This window comes from Neomonachus schauinslandi, chromosome 6 (assembly GCF_002201575.2).
Source record: "Neomonachus schauinslandi chromosome 6, ASM220157v2, whole genome shotgun sequence".
Taxonomy (NCBI): domain Eukaryota; kingdom Metazoa; phylum Chordata; class Mammalia; order Carnivora; family Phocidae; genus Neomonachus; species Neomonachus schauinslandi.
The window spans coordinates 147,522,923-147,544,058 of record NC_058408.1 but is presented as its reverse complement, the minus strand read 5'-3'; the positions used below and the strand labels follow the sequence as shown (position 1 = coordinate 147,544,058).

Below are 21,136 nucleotides of genomic sequence, written 5' to 3'. Positions count from 1 at the left end.
CCCGCCTGCCCCTCCGACGACTCTGTGAATAGGAAGTGGTTCAAGTAGGTGATGACACCAAAGTAGATTTCCTCTTCATCCCTTGTATAGTAAAGTAAATGTGAGTGCTGTGTAATGCATCACCTCATTTCATATTGCACTTGCCGAGAAAGTGCCATTTTATTGAACATTAGGATTGAGTTCTTAACTGAGTAATCAATTTCCGTAGTAAGTTAAAATGCCTTCTATTAATGGACAACTGCAACCGTTAATCAGAGTTGCAGCGGATTAACAGTTGTCAGCATTTATGCTGACAGCACTTGCAAACCGTGGACTTATGAATTGCACTTTATACTTCCATATTTCTCCAACAGTTGGTAATACTTTTTGCTTGAAGGTATTGATTGTGTTGTCCCTTTGCTCGCTACTCGGAGATGTGTAAAGAGATGTAAATGACATTTTCACGGTGATGACACAGTATCACCTTCTGGTCTTGCACACTTGGCTTTGTGTCAAAAGAGATGGAAAGGGTTCATTTGTTCTGGTGCTCTACTGTTTAATTTGATCTGGTGTGTGACTGAAGCAAGACAAATAGTATTTTTAATGAAACCATTTAATAACCTCTGGTAGCTTAGAATCGAAGGCATTGGAAAAATGCAATTAAGGAATGGCTAGATGTAAACAACAGAGAAAAAAAAAATCACTGCTTCAGCTCCTCTGACCCAATTCATTGTACTTTCAGACTCTCATCGCCTTAAATGGTTTTGAACCAATGAAGCTGGATTCCCTTAAAAAGACGGACAGCCCATCGTGTGAGCTATAGTTTCTGGACAGATTTATATTGGTGAGTTACTATAAAATATCTCCAGGTAAAAGCTCAGGTTTTTTAAAACACCTCTGGAATGTGTTTTCAATTAGTTGATGACTATGGATTGCTAGCAGGCTCTGGATGTTTCATTGGGATGTCTAGTAGCAGGATTCTATTGATTGTCTTTCAATTAATTGCATCTGGTATTTTCATTTATCAAAAGCAAAATACATGTAATTAACTCTGAAGCAGTATAGTTCAGTGTAAAGTGATTGTTTCTGCTCTCACTGCTGCCACAGAGATAAGTCAATGGAAATTATACTACTAGGAGACTCAAGGCAGAATGGAAGTCGTGTTAGGACTTCTCGACGTATTAATTACAAAGAATAAAAATGAATTAGGGAAATAGTCTCATGCCACCCCAAAGACGCTCGAGTGAAAAGGTGGATGGATGTCTTTAGAAAGACAGCAGCTTGCTGATGGAGGCACATCTCTAACGAGCTTAGATTTTTTAGAGCTACCAACCTCTAGGATGTCTTGAGCATGAAATGATTTCTTTTCTGGTGGAGTTGACTAGGGATGTGGGTGTGCGCGGAGGAGAGCATTCAATTTTGCCTGCACTCCTTCAGAGTGTGGCTGAGAAAATCCTCGATCGATGTAGTTCAATCCTTTACCCAGAGCAAGGTTTGGAGGTCCAGAGTCTAGTCGCAACACGCCGCTTGCCATTCTTCACAAAACCTGCATCCTAACTCAAAGTCTCAAAATGGCAACTTCTCAGAAGTGATTGATGTTTAACCTGCTGGAAAAAAATGTTTTCTCCTTGAGCTAACAGCATCATTTAAAAGCAAGACAAAGTGTGAGAGCAAATTTTTTCGGTTTCCTTTCTGTCAAACCCCTGGGAGTGTTGCCCGAAGTGTTGGATAGCATCTAGCCTCTGGTTCGGAGAGTGGGCAGGTGCACCCCTGCGGGCTTGGGCCCACCTTCCTCGGAGCTGGGCTCCATTAGAGACCTGCAGTGCAGTATTCCTCTGTGAGCACCAGTGGGCGGGAGGCTGAGCACAACCACGGCCTGAACCTAGCTAGCAGAGAGGTTTGTGGCCCAGGGAAGTGTCTCACTGTGTGTCCCCCTCCCTCCCCATAGGGTAGGGTCAGTTGGAGATCCTGACCGAAAACTACCTGGGACCTGGGCCTCTTCCAGGCATTTGGAGGTCTTCTTACATGTGAATTCAGTAGTTGGGCTACGACGGTCCCCAAGATCCCCTGCCTGTTTTAAGATTAAATTTGGTGTGGTAGTCCAGAAGCCTCTCCCAGGATGACCTGAGAGGGCTTGCCCAACCAAAGGCCACAGCAGAGTGTGTAGTTGAGAGGATTACTTACCAGAGGACACTCCATGTTCTTGGAACAATTCTAAGAATCTGAGCATTGGGGAGGGCGAGAGGCTAGGAATATTGACCATTCTTTGGGGGAAAGGGGTGTATTTATTCGTAAGTCATGATGGCCACTCTCAGTCATAGACCTTCAGTTTTGCCTTTCAAAGCCAACATTAATTCTTGTCTTTCACCCGTTCTTCTAAAAGGAACTTTTCTTGAAGACTCTGTGCTGGAGTCTAATCCAGGATTCTCAGGCAGAGAGATGATGTTACAGAATCTCTGTGGGCCTGGGGTTGGTGGGGTGTTGGTTTCAGCATTGGGTGCTGGGGCCAAAGATGGTTCCAGGGGCTCGTGGCAATGGTGATGGAAATCCAGTGGACTCCCTCCCACAGGCGTCCAGTTCCGTGTCCAAACGCTGGTGGTGCCTCGTGTCAAGTCCTTCACTGAAAGGTACTTGAGGCTCACCTGCTGGCCAGGGGAACAGCTCTGTTGGATACCCAAAACTGGAAAGTAACACTTGGTACGTTTTATAGACACCACAGGGTTGGAAAACTATTTCCTCTAAGATAGGAATGAGGGAATTCATAGTAAAAGATGAAATGGGCTTTTTTTTTTTTTAAATATATATCAAAAATGGTTGAGTAACAGCATTTTCATTTGACTCAACCTGATAATTGAACCACCGCAGGCTCCTGTTTATTGGTGGTTTTGATCTCAGTGAGAAGAGCATTCACGTTGCATAAAGTGCATCTGTATCAGAATGCGGTTGCAGCATGGCTCCTGATAACCGATTTTTCCTGAAAACCGAGCATGCTCAGACATTGGCCTGATACGCTCGTTCCCACTTCTGTGTTTGGGGCATAATTTGGGGGAACAGTTTTTGATAGCACCTTGGAGGTGCTCAAGGCGTTTGGGACCACGCTGGGGTCGACCATAGTTGGAGCGTGGCCATTGTGCTGGGGGGATGCACGTCTACAACCAAACCCTGTTGGCCCCGTGCCGCACCCCCCCACCCCGCCCCGTGCCCAGCATCCTGCTGGGAGTTTACCTTTGCCCTCACCACCCTCACAAGTACAGGGGGATGGAGTTTCCCCGCACGTCCCTAGAGGCATGTGTTGGCTCTTGGAGCTCTTGTCTGTGGCTCGTCACTGTGCCCAGTAGGTTGTACCCCGTTTTTGGCAGCCGCCCAGTCAGCCCCACCTGTGGTCCATATACAGCAGCATAAGGGGTATCTGGCATCCCAGCCTGAGGAAGGACCACGTGTTGATTTCAACCCAGTAACTCACCTGCTGAGGTCTCTGGTCTAGACAAATCGTGTTTAATGCGGGCAGAGGAGAAGGAAGTAGATGTTTTGCACAAAACTCACGAAAAGCCACAGCCTCAGAATGGCAAACCTCTGAGGCTCCAGAACTGTTGATACGGCCTTTCTGACCTTCGTATTTTTGAGGACGTCCTCATTTAAGAGCGTTGTGTGCCTGGTATTCTAGACTTCATTATTTTGGTTTATAGCCTTTTAAAAATAAATTTCACATGAAACATTTCAGTTTTCTTCCTGCAGAGAGGCTCGTTTTGTCATCATGAATGAATCATGACATACGAAGTTTACATCTTGGCGTTTTTTTGTAGTTTTGCTCTTCGTTCTGTATGTTGTTACTTGTTAAAATGAAAACCCCAAATGCCCTCTGGTTTGCTGATTTCTCTTGGAACCAGAACTCGTTCTCCATCAGTTCAGATGGGTCGTTGTTGTTGTGGAACTGTTTGGTTACTGAGCATTAACACTTGCAGCAGCTCCCAGTTACCTTGTGATCGCAGCAGAAGTGGTAGGGAGGAAGAGGTGCTTTCTTGTTAAATGTCTACAAATACGTGGAAATGCAAATCAGAGCTCTCAGCCTTTATTCTGTAAAATGATGGCAGGGTAGCGGTGGCTGTCGTTTGGCAAGGACGTGGCAGCGAATCCAGCTGCTTGCACCCAGAGAAGTTTGCGCACCGTGTTATTCTGACAGATCGTAATAATGATGTGCAAGCTCGGTCTGCTTCACAAGCCCCCCAGGAATAGTGGCAAGCGGGGGACCCCAGGGCACCGATGGGGCTGTGCCTGGTGGGTGGGGAGAGCTTCACCCCGCCTGCCATGGGCACCAGGCTGAGCCGGCCATCTGCAGTGTGGCTTGAGTGGGCCAGCAGGGTTCCATGAAGCCCTCTGCCTGGTCGTTGGGGCCTCTGCCCTGTTTCTGCCAAGACTGATTTCTTTCCCAAAAAACAGAAGGGAAGTATTCTAGAAACCAATAGCTTACACCGTGGGGTGGGTGTGTTGGTCCTGGCACCGTGGCCTCCAGGGTCCTCCTGTGCTCTTGGCCTGCACGAGGGACGTGGGACCTGCTCCAGTTTTTCGGCGAGGCAAGACTGCCAACATCAGAAACAGCAAACCAGAGGGCCTTCTATCTGTAGGGGAACTCTCTGGATGAGAAACAGCTAGGAGGCTGAGATGGGGGGTGGAGGATGCTGGTGGGGCTTCAGTCGGCTCTGCGGAGAGGGGAGGAGGGCCCCAGCTGGGCTCTGGGTGCTTGGGTCTTGTTAGGATTTTATTTCCTGAGCCGCGGATCCAAGCTCACATGGGAGCTGTTCTCTGGGAGGTGTTGATTCAGCCCGTGTTCCTTCCTCCCGAGAATCTCAAAATCCTACTGCGGCTTCTGCGTAGAAGCGCAGAGATCATCCAGTCAAGCCCCCTTGTTTCTGTTTCTCAGGAGTTCCTCCTTGTCCACACCACACGGGTCCAGCCTCCCGACTCGTCCTGTCGGGTTTGTTTTCTGCTGTTGATCCTCTTGCCCACCTCCCACTCCTCAAGACTGCTGGTTCTAATCACAGCCGTTACCCAGCCAAGGAGACGCAGAACCAGAGGGTCTTAATTTTCACTCTGTCATCCGTGTGTCCAGAATAAGCAAGCCTGTCGGTTCTTCCTGGGGTTCCTGGCCACGGTGGGTCTCTGCCGAATTTCACTGCAGTTGGAGGGCCCGGCTGGGGAGAGATGGCTCCCTGCATCCCTCTGCCCTGCTGGGACAGGAGTTGCGACACTGTCATGCTGGGAAACGGGGATGTGTGGCCCACCTCCCTTTCCGAGAAAAGCGAGGATCTCTTTGCTGGCACGCCGGACCTGTGAGAGAATAGAGCTGGAGGCACTGACCGTGTCGCCCAAACTCTGGCTCCCCCTGCGGAAACACTACAACACGGTGACTGGCCATGCCAGCATCATCACAGGACCCCTCTGGACTGAGTGGTGACTCCTGGGGGCCACGGCTCTCTGGTATGCTCTTGTTCTCAAGTGTGCAGTGAGTCTGTCCCTCCCCTCATGCTTGGTGCATGTGAAGTGGGGGCTGACCTCGGGCGGCTACTCGCCCCCGAGGGTGTGGCCATGGAGCCCAGAGAAAGCGCCTGGGAGGCCGGCCGTGATGGATGCCCAAACAAGCCCCAGGCAGAGGCTCTCCTACCCCTGGTCCCCCCAGTGGACTGGGGAACAGCAGCCCACGTTCTGGGACAACCGGAGGCAATTGTCAGTGGACAGATTCTTGTCCTTCCCCGAGGCTTGAGGCATGGGTGTTAGCGGCGAAGGGAGGAGCGGAGGGAGGTGATGGCCTGCAGGGTTAGGACTCTGCTGGTGGAAGGAAATGATACTTTGTTTACAGTAAATTGCATAATAAGGATTATGTATGTTGACGTGTGAGTGGGTGAGGGAGTGAACTTTCTCATAGGAAAACACTGGGATCTCTAATCAGGCGTTCCGAGGGTGATTAACAGGAGAGGAAAAGGTGGTTTTTCTCCTGCATTTTTGCACAGGGCTTGTGTGTTGCTACTGTTACTGCGCCTTCTAGGATGCGTTAGACCAATAACTTTTGAACCTGGTCTGGGTTGTAAGTAATTCCTGTTGTGCCCCCATCGAGGTTTTCATGGAGGGACACACGCCGCCTCCCCAGGTTCAGTTTGTTCAGAACACATTTGCTCGATTGATCCATCCATCGATCGATCGATTGATTCCTTTAATTTTGGCAAACTCGGCCACTCCCACCTGGCCCCATGCTGTTAAAAATAGTCTTCTTGTTAACCGAGTGCATTTGCAATTCATTCTTTCCACGTAGCAATTAAGATAATTTCCCCTAGACTTGTACCGGTTAAGGTTAAATAGGAGGTTTTAAAAGAAGATGCAGTATAATTCCTTGGTTTTTGCGTGGGGGCACGTGAGTACTACCTGAGGATATGCGCCACGAGTGGACTCCTGTGCAGGGGGTGAAAGCGCTTCCTGGACTTTATCCTCAGAAGCAGCCGACCAGTGACATTTATACATATTTCATTATGTGGGTTCTTTAGGCACGGGGAGCCAACAAATCAATTTCTCAGCAGTGCACTGTTGAAAAGAACCGGCACCAGCCTGTGGGGTAATTTGGAGATGGCTGTTAAAATTAATTACATATGGCAAAAAGATGGAACATTGGGAGGAGAAAGTTAGCGTGCGGGGGTAAAAACACGCACCGTGCGTGAGGAGCAGTTCTGAGCATCTGAGCCCGGTGCTTGATTTCCATTTCTTCGTAAATGCACACTGAGAACAGTGGCTCCCACAAGGACCCCAATCCCCCAATCCCGATCTTTCTCCAGGCAGACAGGATCGGGTGTCCCCGCACCAGCTCCTAATGGGATCTGTTTGGGGGTGGGCCTTGATTTGGCGGACTGTGTGGTGCCGCCTTTTCATAGGGGAGATTTGCAGAAAACGAGTCTTGGTGGTAAAGCGATCTGGTTCCTGTGCCTGTAACCCAACCCCTTTTCTGTGGTCGCCTTCCCTCTTCCGGTTCAGCTATACATTGTTTAACTCAAAGGAAACCTTGGTTGGCCTGGACAGGGTGTAACCTGCAACTCCTTGAAAAATTCAGCTGGAGCAGGGCTATCAGTTTCCATCGGGCGCGGGGTGAGGCCGTTCAGATGGCTGGCTGGTGCTTTTGCTCCCTCTTCCCAGGGCAGCTTGGGACAAGGGCGTGGCGGGTCAGGTTCACTGGCATGCCCCTCGGGTTCCGCCAGTTGGGGCAGCCTCTGCGGACTGAAAACTCATGGCTGCTACCACATTTCGGGAACTCAGGACCAGGAGGTCTAGACTCCGTCAAGCTGCCCTTGGCCTCTTGGCCTCCTCTGCATCTCTTAATATGATCATCTACTGGGACTGGCTTTGCTGGGTCCTCACATGGCTTCCCTGAGTACAGAAGGTAGCCTGGGATGGGCTGTGAGCCCTTTTAGTCCTTGTTAGCACAGATTCTCCCCAGGAGTTTAGTCCCTGATGATGCCACACCTTCAGATTCTATCAGGTGAAATTGGATAATAAAGGTTAAGGAGCTCTAATTACATGGAACCTTCCAGAGTGATAACCGCAAGCTTCCTGAGGTAGAAGCCATGCCCACGGCTCCCATCATCTTCATTTTTCTGTACATGGTCCACATGTTCTAGATTCCACAGAAATGTTTCTTGAATGAGTGGATCCCAGGCTGTGGTGGGGCCGGGGAGGGGTGGAATGGCTGGGCCCATGCGGGAGAGCCCGTCCCAGCATCTGTCTGGAAGGCAGGGTGGGTTCTGCATTAGCTTGGGAGTGCTTTGTGCAGGCAGAAGGCAAACCAGCATGACACACTACCTGCCTAGGGGGAGGTATATGTGTTCTGGAGCTTTCGGAGGCGGGGTGGGGAGTTTGAACTCAGTGTGGCTCGTGGTAGCCTCGTGGGCACGGGGGCTTCCTGGATCCAGCTGCCATGACCACATCTGAGCAGGGACTGTGAGGACCGCAAGAAGGCCCACCTGGCTCCCAGAGCCTCGTGGCCCCAGGCCCCTTAGGACAGATGGCCTGCGTATCAAATTCCTTCATGGGCCCAGCGTGGTGGCTGCCTGCTTTGCCTGCTTTTGGAGATTTGGAAGCCGGCATTTCCTGCATGTGGAACTGACAAGCCCTGGCCCCACATTGTTGAAAACCTTAACTTTGAGAGTCCTGGCTTTTCATAATTCAGTCGAAACTCCCTGCTACTTCTGATTACAGCAGAAGATGACCTCTAAACCGCGAGGTAGGGTTGCAACTTCCTCTAGGAAGGAGGATTCATATTGATTTGTACTCTCATCTCCCACGGGCTTAAGTGGCAGCACCGCAGAGGCCTGTTTAAGTCCGGAAAGCCTTCTGCCTGTGTGTTTAAACAGAGCAGATTGATGCAGCGTTCGCCTTGGCTGGGAAGCAACCCAGCTCTTTAGCATGGAATTGCATCCTAGCAGCCGCTCCCTCCAGCAGCCCCATGGCTTTGGCACATCTTCCGCATGTTTGCACGGGAAAGGTAAAGAAAGAGTCCAGTTGCAGAGGCAAAGACTTGGCCAAGGCCCTGGTGATGGGTGGGGGGAAGAGTCCTGAGGGCGGGGCCAGGAAATGGCTGCAGGGCAACCTGGGCCACCCCTGATGGCGTTGACCTTGGGCAGGTAGGAGCTTCCTGTGCTTAGTGCCTCAGGCTCCCCCTCTGTCGAATGGGGGTGAATAGTAGTGCTTACTCTCAGAGTTGGGGTGTCCAGTGAAACTCATTGAGGAGGGCTTAGCCAGGTACCTGGCCCATGGTAGGGGCTTCTGAGGGATGACTGCTGCTATCCTCTCCATCATTAGCAGCTTCAGTAAAGAGCTAGCCATGCCGTCGGCTTGGGGGGCAGCCCTGGTGACCTGCCCACGGCCAGAGAGAGCACACCTGCGGTCAAGGTTACGTGAATGTTTAGATGAAACGTGGCTAGAACGCTAGACTTCTTGCTCACGACAGTTCTGTCGTGGTTTCCTCCTGGGACTTTGGAAGTGAGGCATACCTCCCCCTGCACCACCACCCCCCCCCCCCCCGTCAACTTCGCGGTGACCTTTCTTCATCAAGGAACAAAGGGTGTGGGGTTCCCCGAAGTCTTTCTCATATACGCACATTGGATTTGAGTTCTTATTTTTGTGAGGGTGAGCCGATCTGAGCCGAGTAAGGGAGGGGAGGTGTTGGAGTCAAGGTTCTGTGCCCCGATGTGATCAGCAACCTGGAGACCCATTTAGCAATGTGGTCTTTCACTGGGAGCGGGTCTTCCCTCTTCTCTCAGTGGCCCGAGTCTCTGCGATTTGCCTGCATGACCGAACATGAAGTGTGAGGCCAGCAGTGGTGGGTCAGCCGTGGAGAGGGCCAGCACCCAGAACTGTTCGGGGAGAGGCCTGTGAGCGGGGCCACTTCGCGCAAAAGGCTGTTTAATCGATTCAGGTCACCAGGTTTGGACTCCTGCGTTTTATGGCAAAGTCTGAAAATGCAGATTTGTAGCATCCAATGTTAATGAATTCAGACTGTTTGAATTTCACACTGAATAATGGCTGGAATTATCAGAGCCAGGGGCTTATGAGATCCTTGGATTGTTGTAATCTTTTCTCAAGATTCAATTGATAGCATGATGTAATACCACATTACTTTTATTAACAGTCCTGGTCATAAAAGAAACACACCTATTAGGATAGGAGAATTGAGTAAAAATAGTGGTAATAACAAGACAATTTGGAATATGTAATATATTCAGTAAATTTCAAAATGCTGCATCTCATTTGAAATGCAGTGTTGTGCCCGTAGATATTGAACGCAGTACCTCTGTACCCTAGGGCTTCCTCTTTTCTACATTAAAACTATTCTATTTAAATGCAGATTTTGATTTGCAATCTAGGAAGAAAATTCAGGAAGTATGGGAAGAAGGACAACTCTGCATCTATTACCAATTTTGGTTCCGTGTTATCCTTGCTCTTACTCTGCCTGTGCATTTCTCCCTCCCCCACTCCTCCCCCCAGAAGGTAGTTCCTGAAGGCAGGAGTAAGGAAGAGGCACAAAGTTTCAGAGGATGACCACGTTGTTACACTTTGGTCTGTCTGAGAATTCTCACCTAAGGCCTCCCTGGCCAAGTTGAAGAAACGCAAAGGCCCCCAGATTTCTTTACAGGGTCAGGAGCCTGGGAAGTTCTCCCTCTAAACTGAGCTAATTACCACAGAAGGGAGGGAACACCTGTCCCAGGAGTCTGTTAATACTTAGCCACGTTGGTAGCATTGAAGCTGTTTTCATTTCAGAATCTATTGCTGCTATTTGTGTGTGTGTGTGTGTGTGTGTGTGTGTGTGTGTGTGCGTTTATTTCTGTTGCTTTTCCACATAGATTCCAAGTACCTTCCCTGGAAAACCCGCAAGACAGCCCTATTGCTGGATGCAAATGTCGGGAAGATGTTAGGGCTGCCTTTCTCATCACAGAAGTGACTTGTTTGATGTCGAGCTTCAGTTACCAAAGAAATGGATTTATAGCTTTTGACATTCTACTCTTAGAATTAATTAGGTGGCTAATCATTATAAATACCATTTACTTTTCCTGTTGTCTGCATTTAATAGAGCATCTTCTGCTATATGCACTTGTCAGTTTCAAACTGAGTGTTGTGTTTGGGCTTTTATGATCTGCCAAGGGAAAATGAAAGTAAATTCTTTATAATATGCTAATTGATCTATTTGGGAATTTTTAGATATAGACAACATCTGTGCTTGCCAGTAACACAGTTAATAGCTTCCGTTCCTCAACATAGGAGAAGGGTTTCACGGTCTGTGTGTGACCTTGCTGAGACATACCGTGTCTTCCCCAGGGCCTTGGCGGTGTGGAATTTGGGGGGGGGGGGGCGCTTTTCCAGGTTCCTTGGAACTAGGCCTGAGCCCCTGTAGAATCCTGTTTTGAGGGTGCCTCTGGCCAGAGCGTGCTGGGATTGGTTCTGGGAAGAATCCAGGATGGCTGGCCCCAGTCTTAGGCCCTCGTAACCCACGTCCAGCCTAGACCAGACTGGCTGGAGTGATGGGTTCAGAGCAAGTTACCTTGGGCCCTGGAAGTCCTCAGAACCCTCTGCCCTCCTAGGTGATGCTGCCTTCCCTGGTTTTGCTTCCCCTCCGGTTTTGGTAACTCGAGCCCCCCCCCCCCTTTTTTTTTTTTTTTAAATAAAAACTTGTTGGTAGTTTGGGGATCCGGGAAGTCCCCGGTTTCCCAAACGGAGAGTGAGAAGCTGCACCTTTCCGTGCCGCCCGGAGGAGGAGGAGGAGGAGATGCTTCTGGTTGAGTTGGGGGAGGCAGGTTTCTTCAGTGAGCCCAAGTGTCGGGGCTTGGGGCTTATGTCGCCGCTTTCCCTTGCTATGGAAAGCAGAGTTGAAAGTGACTTTATTTGGAGCGTCAGGGAGGCCCAGCAGTAATGACAAGTGAGAAGGAAGCCTGATGCGCTGAGTGTTCTGTGCATGCCCATCACTCTCAAGCACATGGCCTCATCTGGTCCCGTGTATGTGGCTGGTCCTGTGAGGGTTGCAGGGGGAGCTATCCTTATTTATTCTTAGAATTTTAATGGATAATGGAGGTTAATTGACTTCTCTTGGGACTTGGAGGAGCAGATGTGGGATTTGAACCCAGGTCCGGGATTGATCTGCACACCTAGCATGTTCCGCAACCCTCCCCCACTCCCGACAGCTCAGACATTGGGTATAAAAAGGTTTAATATTGGGTGTTCCTGATCAGCTGTTGATTTGATAGCTGTTCTATAATCTCTATATACCCCCAGGTTTGTGTACAAACAAACCATCTCTAAGACGGGCCTCCCACTGGGCTAAGTGCTCACAGTCAGGTGAGCTTGTTGAGTTTCGTGTGTGGGGGGGGGGTTCGGTGCTCCTTAAGCCCACCTGCAGGGTTGGCTCCAGACAAGGACAAGTCCGTTGCACATGGCAGTAGCTAGGCCTCCAGGTTGGACCAGCACCGGCAGGGCGGCTCAGACCTCAGAGTCTGTCTGTGTCTCTGTTCAGCAGAAGCAGACCCCCAGCTGTCTCACCGCCAGTGGGAAGATGCAGCTGGGGTGTGGGCCACGTCCGGGGAGAACCTGAACAGGGGGCTCTTCCAGCCCCACTCACTCCCCGGCTTTCCTACGAGCTGTTAAACACAAAGATTCCAACTGAATGATGTGTTAAGGGCCACCCCTACCCAGGCACTCGGCTCAGTGCTGTGTATTCTCCTGCCATGGCTAATTCTCAGCCACCAGTGATGGCGTCTGGAAATGTCCTTCCAGCATAGGTAAGGATCAACCTTGGCTTTTGGGGTGATCTGCCCAAGCTTCGCTGGCCGGTTCCCAGGGCTGAACACCTCCTGCTTCCGGTCAGTCCAGTGATGATGGTTGAGACCTCTTCCGTCTCTGGCTGAACTTGAACACTCGGGGGCACATATGTCTGCACACGGGCACGCGTGGGGTGTGGACCCCACTTGTGGCACGTCGGCCCCAGGGGTGCCTGCAGCTGGACTGAGTGAGGGATTCCTCATCTGGGCGCTCGCCCTCGCTGCCTCTTCGGGATCGGCTTTGACAAATGCAGACTCGTTTTAGCCTCCGTGGTCGAGAGCCGAGGTCTTGGACAAACAGCCATCCGTCTTCACCACTGGCTGAAATGTTTATAGAAGTGGAGCTGGGGGATAATCACACGGCGCTGCTGCCTTCTCCTTTCCCCCAGGTTGATGAGTGGGGGGCATTTTAATTTGAGACTAGTAAATTTTGTAATTGGATTTAAAAGAGGAAAACGGGTAGCCCTGGTTTACACGTTACCTTTACCACGGGGGCAATGGAGGACGCTCTCATCAAGTATGGATCAGATTATTTTATTATGCCAACATTAATATTGGGAGCACACACATAATCTAGAGTCAGCAGGTTCACCCACTACTATCTCATTAAATTTTCAGGCAAAAGCTGCAAAAATTAATTGGAGGCGTGTAATAGTTTAGAATGTGAGCCGGCTTATGGTAATATAAATTATATGAAGAGAAGACAGTTTTATATACTGAGAGAGAGAAAACTGGTTTACTTTAATGAGAAGAGGCAGAAATGTAGAGCTATTTTTTCATTACAGATGCACTCTAAAGTGTTTGGACTTAGTTGATGAATAGAGTTAATTCGCTGCTGTAGTTCCTATAATTCATGTTGCACAGTTTAATGACTTCTAGATAAAAACAGGATTGAAATGTTAATTTCTCTGAAGAAATTGGGGCAGTCTTGTATATCAGGCTTTACCCCCTATTAAACCACTAGTTAATTTCACCAAACAGTCTCTTGGAGATACTTCATGCTACATAGACTTTTGTATTTCTTACTTGGGTTAGCTTCCTTTCTTTTTTTTTAAACCTTAATGTATATGATTGTCTCAGATGAGAGGATTTGTCAGGCAGAACTCTGATAACTTGACCGAGAAGAGGTGTCTCTCCACATCGAGCTCTGTAAACAGCCACATGCCTTAATCTAATTGCTTAATCTGGTGGCTAATAACTTTTTTTCTTGGCTCTTTGGCTTATGGGTTTGGGCGTGTGGCTCTGTTGTCCCTGCAATTGAGTTGGAAGTAAGCAGTATTGATCAGTCACTGTTGGATTCCTGAGGCTTCAGTCTTCAATCACACAGGAAATTTTATCATCATTACTATATTTTATTTTGCATTTGTGTTTGCTTTTCCACTTTTCATAATTCTGGGCTTTTTTTTTTTCCCCTCATAGAGCAGATTCAAGTCTGAGTTCAGTGTCTTTTCTTCCTCTTTAACCTACTCTCAGAAAAGAAAAAAAAAATGAGCAGGAAATATGAACTGTAGTGATGAAAAGTTAATTAGTAGTGGTGCTGTGTAATTAAGGAATATTCAAATGTTCTTACTTATTCCCGGATTTGTTGTTGTGATAACCGTAGTGTGGGGTTTTTGTTTTTACAATGGGAACAAAGAACAAAGTCACAAGTATTTACAAGGGGGAGGAAAGAAGTGACCCCCCACCTCCTTTCTCTATTCTGGTTCACCTCTGGGCATGCTGTTCAAAGGGCTTCCAGGAAAAGACTCCATGAGGACCTGACAAGTCTGACTTTTAATTTCCAGGGGGATGCAAGGACCCCTGCTCCCCCCACCTGGTTAGTGACCATTGGGCCCAGACAAGACTATGTCCTGAGAGTTGGGACATGGGACTGGTGGATGCTGGTTACCGGTTTTAGGGTCTTATCCATTGAACTTGGCTTTCTGGGACCTTCCATCCCTCTCTTTGCCTTTGTCCGTTAGGGACCTTCTTACACGGAGTGATTTGGTACTTACTCTGAAATCTGTTCGTAGGTGTGCGGCTGGTACAGAGCAGTGGTGATACAGTTGGGAAATGTAACCTGCGCAGAGACCCCCACCCCCACCCCCCAAACGCCCACCCAGGCTGCTCACCTCAGGTTGATCGCCTGGAGCCTCAGCGTCTGCGTCAGCTGCCCCGGGCTGTGGGCAGGACTGGGTCTGATGGTCTCCTGGCCCCGAACACCGTGGTTACCGAGCTCCTCCTGGGGGGAGCGGGGGTGCCTCACCCTCGTTCATCTACTCTGCTCACTTGATGCACTTAGTTGACTCCATTGTTTTGCCTCCAGCTGTCCCTTTCACAGCCGTGAAGCCTCTTACGTCCCACGGTGGTGACGGATTACCGTGTGTGTACTTGACCCCAGCTTATTTCTTAGTTTTCTTACTCCTTTGAATTTCAGATGTTTTAATTTAAGATTCCCTTAAGGGGCTGTGTCAGCCTGGCACCGTTGATATTTTAGATCATTTCCTTGTTGTGAGGCTGTCCTGTGCTTTGTGGGATCTTTCTCAGCACCCCTGGCCTCTGTCCACCCGCCCTCCCTGCCCCCATGTGACCACCAAAAATGTGTCCCGACGTCACGAAATGTGCCTGGGGTGGAAAGTGCCCCCTGGTTGAGATCACTGCTTTAAGGGGCGGATGTTTACTCCATGCGTGGTGTTGTCGCGTTGTGCTTGAGCCGCGGGGACTGAGCCTGGAGCGGCATTGAACTCCCCCTACTGCCCTGCCCAGGGCGGGTTCTGCAGCCTTCCCCGCACACAGCGTGCCCTCCACACCTGTGCCTGCACGTCGGAGAGGTGGGCTCCTGCCTCACCCTCGGCTCCATTAGACTCACACGGGTGTTCATGACTGTGCATCCGACAGACGGATTTATCGGTCACCTTGTCACGGCGGCATGTTGCGATAGCTTCGATGCTCGTATCCCACTGAGGCTGGGCCGCCCGAAATCGGGACAAAGCGGCCCTGGCAGTCTGCGCTGCACCGACCGAGTCGTATCAGCGCGAGCATAACTTACCGCCTGCTTTTCCCTGTTTCTTTAACTTTTAATTGAAACCATTTAGTTACCACCCCTGCTGCTAGGAATCTGGGGACAATTAGGAGAGTCCCATCTGTCCTTTGAACCGCATTATATTGCCTTTTTTCTCACTATCTCAAGAAGACGGCGGATTTTAACAGCACTGTCCCTGCTTCCCACTGGATGGCTGCTCCCTCACTTGAATGACTTACGGCAACTCTTTAATTCAATTATTTTCTCCAGTGCAGGCTTCGAGATGATTTAGTTGAATCAGAGGGCCCGGACTTTCCGACGCAAAGCTGTGCCTCCACGCTGGCTGTCGGCGGATTGTCAAGTTTTCACGGAGAGTGAGGGGTGCATCCCCTGCCGCTGCCCCCTTCCCCACCCGCCACCCCAAGCTTCCTGACGCAAGCCCCTGCTCACCATCTCAAAACATAGATTGGAAATGGCAGATGCCATGGGCTTTGCCAGTCTTTCCCCCAGGCAAGGAATTATCTGTCTGGTGCTATTAGGTCACTGAATTCCTACCCAGCTGTGGCTGAGAGAAGGGAGGGGGGCGGGGCGGCCTGGGTGCCGGTCAGGAAGGCCATTTATAAATCTATAAATGTGCTAAACAACCCACTCTCCTGCTTTGCTATTTGACTTTGAATTAAACAAAGTGTCATGAGTGGGAGGTGTATCTCACAATGATTTTAACCAATTTGCTTTCTAATGTGGAAAATCTGCCTAAAATAGGACCTGCTGAAGTGGTTGATGGGCCCTCGGAGGGGGTGTGGTGGGCGGGGTGAGGAGGGGCGGTTGGGGCGTGCGCCTCTCTGGTGAGCATGGGTGATACCGAGCATGCCTTCTGTTTTCCTTGTGGGCCCCAGGGTTCCTGTGGGTGCACCCTCCCCACCCCCCGATTACAGGACAGGTGCAGCGAAGGACCCGTCTTTCGAAACAATATGGGGTGTTTTGAACCCAATTAGAAGGGCACAGGTGCTTGCTGAGAAGGCAGGCCAGGGGATGGCTCTGGTCCTAGCAGGCCGTCTACCTGCGGGGTTGGGCTAAGAGAGAGACAGGAGCAGAGACACTGAGATACTCAGGCCCGGGAGTGCCGGGGTCCCCTACCCTGGGTGCCGTTCCTAGACCGCCCAGTGGTCAGGCCGGGCCGGGCTGCACACTGCCTTTCACCTGCCACCTGTCTCTCCGGAAGGTGCGCTGTGATCTGGTGCTGCCACCAATGCCCCTGGCGTGAGCATCTCACCGAGGGCTACTCTCAAGTAAAGGTGGGGGTGTTTTAAGTGCCCTGGCTCGTAAACGCAGGCCACCGCTTGCATCCGGCGCTGGTAGGAAAAGCAACAGTCTGTCCCATTGTGTGCTCATCCAGAGGCTGGGCACCTGCCACTGGAGCGGTCACCACCTCTGCTCCACTCCAGGGCCGTCCGGGGGCCTGGCTCTACCCTAGAGCCAAACCCAGGAGCCGGCCCCTCTGCCGTGTGTGCGTGTGCACGCGCATTGGTGTGTCCATGGGAGGGAGGCTAATATAGTGTCAGAGGTTGTCAGAATCTCCAGACATGGAAACCAGTGTCGCCCCTTCCAAAATAGCACACGTGCCCTTTGACCTAGTGATCTCCCTTCCCCACCTGGTGCCAAAAAAAGCTTTACTCCCTCAAGATGTCTTATCGTGGTATTATTTAATGGCATAAAAGATGCCTCAAGCATCCAACAGTGGGGAAAATAGCTAATTCTTTTAAAAACGATGCCTTCACAGTTTGAAATAACATAAATAGAAGGCTTGTCTCAGAGTGGAAAGATTTAATATTGAATGTACATTTACAAATTAAAACCATAGAAAATACTCATGGGAAACCTGATGAATATTTCATAGTGGTTATCTTTAATTGGTAGAATTTGGGTGATTTTTTTTTTCTTTTCCCCATTCCCCATCCCAGTGTTCTGTAATGAGTATATGTTGATTTTTTTTTTTTTTTTTTTTTTTAAATAGGGAAAAAAGTGGTGGTCACCTGTTTCCAGAAGGATCATATGCTTGGGGAGGAAGGGGCAGCGCAATGCAAGATTTATAAAGGCAGAGCTGACTATCCTATCTCCCTGATTCTCAAGATGCTGTCTGTGTTCTTTCTCCTTGTATTTCTTAGAATGTGGAAGCATGTATGAACATACAGAGGGTTTGTGTTGGCTTACCAAAAAAGAATCCTGCCATGCTTGTAGCCCCATTTGATACGACGGATCTCGATCCAGTATTGCCCTTTGTCTTAGGGTATATGTGCAGATGCAGGATTTTGTCGGCGGGGTCTACATACCTGCTAGGTTTTAGGTTCTTGTAGGTTGGCCCCAGCCCCACCCCTGCAGGACAGTGTATGCAAGCATCCATCCACCTGACATTCGGTAGCTGTGTGGCCTTGGGGAAATGGCTGATCTTCTCTGCGCCTGTTTTCTCCTTAAACACAGGGACAGCACTCCTATTTTGTAGGCTTCTTAAGGACGAAGTGAGTTAATGCTTGTAAATTGGGTAAACCAGCACCTGGAGACCCAGTTTCCCATGTATGTTGGTTTCATCTGTTGTTACTCACATCCTGGTTTTTGTCACCTCCAGTATCCGTCTCCGTCCGCTCCGTGTTTGTAATCACATATGCGGATTATGATGCATTAAGCGTATCATTCAGTTCATATTACATATTCTTTGCATTTAGCTGCCCTAATACATCATCCAGTACTCTCCAGTACATGCCTTTGACAAATTTCTGTTTTTAAGGGAAAATTGTGTTCTGTTTGTGCCCACCCCTTCCCCCTCCCCCTGCCCACACCGGCAGATGTTGTCTGTCTGTAACAGGCATGGTTTGGGTTGGATCTTCAAGGCCTGTTGCACTGGAGCTGCCCCCTGGGACGAGTTCATTGACGAGGCTGCCGTGCCCCCGGGTGTCCCACCAGCAGAGCAAGTGCAGAGGTGGAGCCCAGCCAGAAGCGTTTACGGTGCAGGGGCTGATGGGGGGGGGTGGGGCTCGTGAAAAGCAGGCCCACAGACCAAGATAATTCTCCTCCGATTCGATCTCACCCAGTACGGGGTTCCCCTGAGCAGCCAGCCTGCAAGTAGTGGTTTTGTTTCTTGTCAAGGCATTTATTAAGTGCCTGCTGTCTGTCAGGGGTGGACCTAGGACTCTGTGCAGGTCAGTCTGGGAGGCTGCCAGGCTCCAAGCTGCTTTGAGCTGTGTGCTTCCCTGCTCTCTCCTGAGGTTCTTGCAGTTTCCATCTGCTCCCTCCGGGCCTGGGACGCACACTTTGCATGGATTCAGAAGAAAGGGAAGCAGACGAAGCAGTGGCCAGAATAGTTCCAGGCAGTCTGTTGGTGGATGACAAGCTCTGGATTGACAAAACTGTCATTTACTAACTCCCTGCTAGACCTGGGCCCTCCTTGGGTCAGGCCACTACACCTCCAGTTGACCTCTTCTCAGCTGTGGTCAGCCTTTACAGAATCATTTCACCAATTCTATTGGCATATTTGGTATCCTGAGTTAAAATTTTTTGCTTCAACCTCTGATTTTCAGAAACTCCCAGTGCTTGAAAACAATCCCATTAGTACTGTTGTTTTTCTTTTCAATACTCTGGTTAAAAAAAAAACAAACAGTTTTTATTCTGGTTCTAAAGTTTGTTGTCAAGAGTAAATATTTTTAAAGTTTAAAAAAAATGTGCGGCATATTATCAGGCTCAGAAATACTCTGTGGGTCTCTGGCTCTTTGAGGCTTCCATTATAACTATGCTTTGTGGGAGCTCTTACTCATGTTCCGTTGACTGTTCAGGGAAGGTATTAGAACACCGCTTTCCTCGCTCCGCTTACCAACTTTATGTATCAGCAACCACATCGTCGAATCCCAGCCTGGAGTCAAAGGCATATTTGATAGGCTATGAAACTAAAATGGCTTATTTGATATTTTATCCATTTTGATCATTTTGCTTGATGGAGCTGACCGCTGACCTCTAGGGTAGGGTGGGATAGCAGAGTCCTGTGCACCTCCCTTCCAACTGGGGCTCCATGTTTGGGGCCTTTCTCGAAGGTAGATGGGCTTACACAGCAGTGAGAAATGGGAACTCCTAATTTTGTGTGTATCTTCAAGAAACTCACCGTAGTTGGGCCTGACAAAGGACTCTGGGTTTCTAGCATTCAGAAACCGTAATTTCTTGGAGAGGGACCTTTTTCAGAGGCTTTGCCTCATTCCATGCAGTTGAGAAGGGAATGGGCAGAGTCCTGAGGTTATCTGGGTGATTTAGGCTCTTTACCGTGTTGATTGATGAGCGGTGCTCCAACCCTGGTTGGCTTATGTAGCCATGATGGGCGGCAGGCGCTCGTGAGCAGAGCAGGACCTGAAATGGTTACCAGGTGGAACTGCACCGATGCTGCCAATCCTTGGTTGAGGGGGAAGATACATGGTTGGCGTATTTTAACTCTTCCTTCTGGGTCCTGGCTTTTAATCCGCCACCGCTCGCCTGTGCAAGCCCTCCCTCCCCCTTTCCTTACCCCCTTTTTCGTAACCAGCAGCAGCAACCCCCGCCTCTCTCACCAACTTTCTATTCCATTTGTCTTGGCTCTTTTGTTACTCCCACTCACTGACTGCTGTACCATTCTGTGAGCTTCTTGAGCGACTTGGCTGCATCTTGACAATCAGGAGGTGCTGATTATGTTTGGACAGGCATCCATGCGGCTTTTAGTCTCATTAGGCAGAAGGGCAGAAGGCAAATAGGAGGTCTGTTCTCAGTGGGCTCTGCAGCCTGAGTGTGGGGTCAGATTCCAGAGCCAGGGGTCAGCTGCACCTCGACCTCTGAAGAAGAGCTCCCAAAAGCCCAGTTGAGATGGAGGGGTTGGGAAAGGCCTCTGGGGGACCTGGGGCTGTTGAGTGGAGAGGAAAAACACCTTCCCTCAGAGCACGGTCCTGTCAAAAAGGGAGACAGGTTGTCCCAGAGGGTGGAACTGGGTGGGGAGACAGGAAGCATATAGTTCTTTTTAAACCTAAAGAATTTAAAAAATAACATGACTTGCCCAACCATGAGTCAGACCACCTGTGTCCTAGGGAGCTACCCCACGGGCCACCTGTCCTAGTCTACAGGGCTGCTGCAAGATGCAGGAGTCTGCGCTGATGCATCTAAGATCTCCTGTACCCAAACGCCTCTGAGGTGTCTGGCACACTCCTAGACACGGGCCCTCCCTGGTTAGTCAAACAGAAAGACTCCAGAGGAAAATAAAAAGAGGGGATGCAAGGTATCCGGCGATGGGCTGATAGAATTACAACACGATTTGGCTTGGGATCCTTTAGCAGACAGACTCCTCCTTTATGGGCCCAACAGGACATCCCTTGTTGTGCCTGGAGGTTGCATGTCTAGAGGTTTCTTCTTTTCTTTTTACCTGTGTTGGAAGGGCCCACTGGCCCTCACAGATGCTTCTGTCCTCAACAGGGGACTGCCCGGGCCCAACTTCTTGGGGTTGAGGTTAGGGCTGGCCTGCTCATGCACTCATCAGACTTGCTTATTCAAAAAAAGTGTGTGTGTGTGTGTGTGCGCACGCGCGCACCCACGTGTACCCGTGCATGCCAGGGACTGTTCTGGGCTCCATGGTTACGGTGGACAAGCGGTCACTGGGCTTCTATGCCAGAGAATGAGACACCCTGATGGGTTTTCTTGGGAGGTGTGTGTCAAGTTGGGATCATGTTGAATAACCACTGGGGTGGGAGTGTTGAGAGCAGGGCTCTGGCACAGGGGTGGCCACCCGGGAGGTCTAGGCCGAGGGGCAGCTCCTGCA

General features: G+C 49.9%; 1 protein-coding gene across 3 annotated transcripts in view; it reads left to right on the top strand.

The window, feature by feature from the left end:
• Nucleotides 1-21,136, top strand: part of CTBP2 (C-terminal binding protein 2) — a 158,011-nt gene that overhangs the window by 48,373 nt on the left and 88,502 nt on the right. For all 3 annotated transcript variants that reach the window (XM_021703817.1, XM_021703816.1, XM_044916179.1), the window contains one exon: nucleotides 722-823. The gene's annotated coding sequence lies outside the window, so the exon portion shown is untranslated. The remainder of the gene's footprint in view (nucleotides 1-721; nucleotides 824-21,136) is intronic.